At 40.4% G+C, this 5,837-nt stretch overlaps 1 long non-coding RNA gene across 1 annotated transcript; it reads left to right on the forward strand.

Moving 5' to 3' along the window:
- Positions 1-1,093: 1,093 nt before the first annotated feature.
- LOC140707297 (uncharacterized) lies at positions 1,094-5,623 on the forward strand. Its single transcript, XR_012087239.2, has 2 exons — positions 1,094-1,216; positions 5,036-5,623. It is a non-coding gene; the product is annotated as an uncharacterized LOC140707297 (long non-coding RNA).
- Positions 5,624-5,837: the final 214 nt, after the last annotated feature.

The raw sequence follows: 5,837 nt of genomic DNA on the forward strand, positions 1-5,837 counted from the left end.
TTTTGACCTAGCCCTAGATAAATTATAACAAGGAGTAAAAGTATTCCAATCCTCTAATTCACATTTTTCCCCTGGGGAGATGGAGAATGTCTGAAAACAATAACACATAGCAACATGTTTGACTCACCTGCTAATCCAAATTTTGCAAGAGAAGACTCAAGCAAAGTTAGGTAATCTGTGCTCCTCCCAGATGTTATTGGACTCCAGTTCCCATCAGCCCTCACTCAATCTGGCTAAGGATGTGGAGGCTAGGAGAAACTGTTCATCAACGTCTGGTGAGCTGAAGACTTCCCCTTCTGTTTTAAATCTTTTATCTAGTTGTCTGCAGTCTTTGGGTCAAAGTAGATACTCTGGAGAATGCACATTCTCTATGATTAACATGGAGTTTCTCCAGCAATGAGATTTCCTCAGAAATACATCCATCACCAATCATACTTTCACATTAAGCCCTGGTTGGCTTTCCAATGACCAATCCCAAAACAAAGCAAATTAGATGCTAAATTTGTGAGAAAAAACATGTGCCATGGCAAAAAGAATCTTCCACCATTTGAGGCTGCATCTCATTTAGAAATATGCCAGGTACTACTGTATATTGTCTAGTCAGATCCTAAGGGCGAAATTATTTGTTACAGATAATTACAGCAGACATAAATTTAATTTATCATTCCAGATGCATGATTTAGGTAGATTTTTGTGTCTGAAAAGGCAGACTTTCAAATGAAGCCTGTGGTTCACTCCCAAACACCAGCCACAAAACAAAACCTTATTCCTAGGTGTAATTTGTCTTGTTCTGAAAGAAAAATTAATTTCCCTCATGATGGTGGCAGCAGGCCCAAAGTGGTCTGAGGGCCACAGAAATAAGCCATGGGCCAGATGCAACTAGTGAGCTTTGTGTTGTCCACCTCTGCTTTAGAGACAACCTCTTTATCTCTCATTTGTTGAAATCAGCAATTGTTCAAGAATTAATTGGTCCCTGTTATCAACAGTCAGTTGATCCTTGCTGGCAATCTGCAGGGATCTCTTAGCAGTCCAGATCATTTTCATGTGTTTATTTGCATTTTCTTCTCCATTTGCAGACTTCTCCTCAATTTCATCAGCAGGGTGTTTCCAATCCTGAGGTTTAGTTTGACTAAAACCAGGATTGATTCTGCGCCAAAGACCTTGCTAGCTCTTTCTATGACTCCTGTTGTCTTTGAATCCAGAAGATTAACAAAGGGTGAGGCAAACCATTCAGGTCTGAGATCTTTCATTTCCTTTCTTTAGACCAGTCTTGCATTTGAATTTCATTTTATTTTGTTTTCCAGGCATGCTCATAGGCACCTTTTGCCTCTGCTTTTATGACTTTGATTGTAAGTGTGCTCTGGAGCATGATCTTCCATCCCCATCTCCCCCAGTTAGAAATTTTACATTTATGGACAGCATTTCCCTTAATTTCCCCAGCTAGCATGTCCAGCTGCAGTCCAAAAGAAGAACTACGTATTCTTCAGTATATTTTATTGGATTCAGCTTTCTTTTGATGTCAGGCAAATTAACCGGGCAGCTACATTACAATTTATTGTGCATCTTGTCCACCTGTTGGGATGGTCTAGTTCAATCCAGTTAATGACAACTATAAACAGCATTGGTCCAAGTTATCTCAAAGACTGTGTCTCCCATTATGAACCTGCTCAGGTGTTAAGATCATCATGAAAGGCCTTTCTCTCAGTCCCACTGCCTTCACAAGTGTGTTTTTTAAGAGACACAGGAGAGGGATTTCCCTGTTGTTGCTTCCAGACTTTGGAACTCCCTCCCACAGGAAGTCAGAATAGACCCATCTCTGTTGTTCTTCCACAAGCAGGAAAGAACCATTCTCTTTAGGCAAGCTGACTCAGTAGGGTTTTTTTTTAATGGATTGTTATGCCTTACTGCTTTGAATGTGTTTTTAGTATTGCTTTTGTCTACCATTTCTCAGAGTGGTACTTGTCTGATCCTTTTTAGTATTTATTTATTTTAGTATTCACTTATTGTTCTTAGCTTTAAATATGGTATTTTAATGATGTAAGCAGCCTCGAATCCTTTTAAAGGAGAAAGGGGGATAAAATATTTTAAATAAATAAATAAATAAATAAATAAATAAATAAATAAATAAATAAATAAATAAATATGTACGTACTTACGTATGTATGTATCAAAAAAACATATACAGAATTACCTGCCTACACATATATGTAGGATGTATGTGTGTTTTTGTCTGTGTGTATATTTGCACATGCTCTGGAGAGGACACTTCTTGATACAGAGGATATTACCATAGTCTCTTGAGACTGAAGGATGCCGATGATGATGATGATGATGATGATGATGATGATGATGATGATGATGATGATGATGATGATGATGATGATATGTGCACAGACACACACACATTGTTTCTGAGTGCTCAGCGGTTCCCCATCTATCTGTCTGTCTGTCTAAGAGAGATACTGGACAATAAATTCAGTGCCCTAATCCGTGCAGTCAAACTGTCTATGATAAACACATTGTTACTGAGAGACCAGGATGGCTCCCCAAGTTATTGTGCATATTGCATGTAGGTTGCAGATCCTTCCATTAGGTGGCGCACTAAATGTATGGTATGCTGTTCAGTGTACCTGAACGCCGAACGGCTCTGGTTGCAAGCAAATGTTCAGTTACCTCAGAGGGAAAATAGTCTGTACTCAGGTGAATCTTCGTTGACTCCCTAGTTAGAAAATAAAGAGGTTCCAAACAACAACAATGGCAACAAACAAAGTATGCCTTGCAAGGACGAACATGCCGTTGTTTGTTTGTTTGTTTGTTTGTTTGTTTAATTTGTACCCCACCCATCTGGTCTTACGACCACTCTAGGTGGCTTCCAATACGACATAAACAGCAAATAAAAAAATGACACAAGAGTATATCATTATTGTTCTGTGCTGTCAAGTTGGAATCGACTTATAACGACCCTAATAAGGCTTTCAAGACAAGTGAGATGTTTAAGGAGTGGCTTTACCAGTTCCACAAACCCAATGAGCTTCTATGGCTGCGTGGGGATTTGCACCCTGTTCTCCAGAATCCTAGTCTGTCACTCTGTCCACCACACCAGACTGGATTACCATTCATACATTGCCATCAACTGGAAAAAGGAAAGGTGAAATCCCTCTCAGCTTGAGGGCCAGAGCTTAGATTTGGACAAGTTGTTGTTGCTGCTGCTGCTGTTTTGTACAGTACTGCAATTCCCAGAATCTCCAAGCTGAAGAACTGTAGTGCAAAATGTCAGTTTTCCAAATTCAACATAGACCATGAGTGCAAACCAGACAAAGCTTGTTGTGTTAAAAGTCACTGAAATAAACAAAATTACTGTGAAATCCTATACATGTCTACTCAGAAGTATGCCCCTGTCAAGTATATATCAGGTTGCTGCCTTTTTTTTCAGCAGGACATACATGCTAGCAACCAACAGTTCCAGTATCAAATAAAGGAAAAAGTATATTAAAAAAATAGGAGTATGAACCAACAGCTGCACAGTTATTTTATAGAACAATGTCAGCATACTGTAGATATCAGTCCAGCATGGGATCTGATCTACAAGATAAGTACACATTTGAGTGAACTGGAAAAGTAACACATTTTTATTTTGCCCCAGACTGAAGGATGCTCCAATAAGCAGTTGGTTTTTGTCCTCTTCCATTTGTTGTATTTTTGAATGCCTTATTGATATTGCATTTTGTCACATATTCTACAGCATCGATTCAGGGTCTGCCAATCTGCTTAATCCTTGTCTTATAAAATGATATATATCCTTGCTTAGATCTAATAACAGTAATTCACATCCATCTTCTTTATTGAATGGCCATTTGTGACACAAATCCTGTCACAGTAAACAAAACAAAAATGTAAATATAAACGTTAACTCTATGCTGGCCACACAGGTTATTCTTGTGAGATCTATATGTGAAGACAAATTGTTTGTACAATTTCTTTTTGCTATTAATAATCAATTTGCTAACCTGTGCCAGCCTGCCCCTTCAAGCTGGCTTCCTCTAAGCCCAGATTTTAGTGACAACTTTTTAGATTTCAGTGGTAATGGTGTGTTTCTGCTCAGGCATAAAAATATATAAATGTATAGCAATACATGTTAACTAAACTATATTTATACAATGAATCAAGCTAGACCATATTTATACAATGAAACAAGCTAATACATAACTGTTATAATGATGGCTATAGGCTCTGAAGATTATCCTCTGCTTCACAGCATCAAAGAAATGAAAACGTATATTAAAAAAAATAGATATAATGGGGAAATGGCCAGTCAAATGGAAGGAAAATGGTCAAACACCCCGACAACCGAATTGTTTGGAAGGCATCACAGCTCTGAGAACCGTCTTTTATAAACAGGCATGTCGGATACAGAGAATGCAGCAGTGGTGACAATAACAATAACAATTACCATCTACACTTCGTCCTAGAGCTATAGCCAGTGCCACAGTTTTGACCACCTGCTGGTGCATGGAACCTGTTATCTGCTTTCACTAGGAAGACAGGTGTGTGTGTGTGTGTGTGTGTGTGTGTGTGTGTGTGTGTGTGTGTGTGTGTGTGTGTGTGTGTGTGTGTGTGTGTGTGTGTTGTGAATTGTCAGATAACTTCTGACAGAAGGATAGCCATGAGCTGAGGAAAATATAAATAAACCACTGCATGATATTTTTAGACACCAGCTCTGAATTCCTCCCTGTGTGGGTCTCAGTACAAATTCCAAGACACATTGTAAGCATCAGAGGCACCCCTGAAGTGAAGTAGATGTGATAGGAAAGCTTCCCATTTGCTTAGGTGTGCCCACCTGCCGTTGCTAAATCCACAGAAAGAGAACCGGATATCAAGAATTTTTCTTCTTCTGGTCAGTATTTTAGCTTAAAAACATAAAATTTCCTGAAACCTGGGAACCATGTCTCCTGGTTTTAAAGATCCAGAGTAAATATATATGTTTCCTGTGATCAATCGAAGTGCTTCTGAAATAATGGTGTTTTCTGACTTTCAGAGATCATCAGGAGATCCGCAAAGCAGAAAGAATAATTTTCTAAGAGGAGAGATGCGTCTGGCAGAGACTTGAGAGAGGGTTGCCCACTGACAGCAGAGAATCCCTAGAGAATGGGTTCACGTCCAGATTGCCAGAGGACAAAACTGCAGTAGAGGGACGCTGATCTTTGCCTTGTCATACCAACACCCTCCTGGAGACCACAGAGACCAGCCAGGCACTCAGGCCCTATCCTGACCCAACAAAGGTGCTATAAGAGGAAGTGCCAAAGGGAACACCTGTGACAGAGGTCAAGTCCTTCGACTTGGGGGGGGGGACATGGGACCCACCCACCGCCGTGAATCCCAGCAATACATGCCCTCCCTAAAAAGGACTAACTGGTTGGAGTCAGTGAGAAAAACTATACTCCAGCCACAGAGTGTGGACAGCACTGGTCCAATTAGTGGAACTTGAGGGAAGATTGGACCGGGCAGGGGTGGTTTTAGTGAAGTTAACTCAGCCCTCCTGCAAGCTATTGGGACGGTTAGGCACCCAACCTTTCCTTGTACCCCATTGTCCTATTTTAATAAAGTCCAGTTCCAGTACTGAGAATCGTGACCTCATGGCTGAGGAAGGCCTCCCGGCACACAGACACAGACACAGACACAGACACAGACACAGACACACACACACACACACACACACACACACACACACACACACACACACACACACTGAGCAAGGGAGGCCATGGTTACCTTATTTCATGCAAATCTGAGGGCTTATCTCAGCATCCAGATGGAATTGGGCCTTCAGTTATGCTAGT

Source organism: Pogona vitticeps, chromosome 5 (genome assembly GCF_051106095.1).
Source record: "Pogona vitticeps strain Pit_001003342236 chromosome 5, PviZW2.1, whole genome shotgun sequence".
Taxonomy (NCBI): Eukaryota; Metazoa; Chordata; class Lepidosauria; order Squamata; family Agamidae; genus Pogona; species Pogona vitticeps.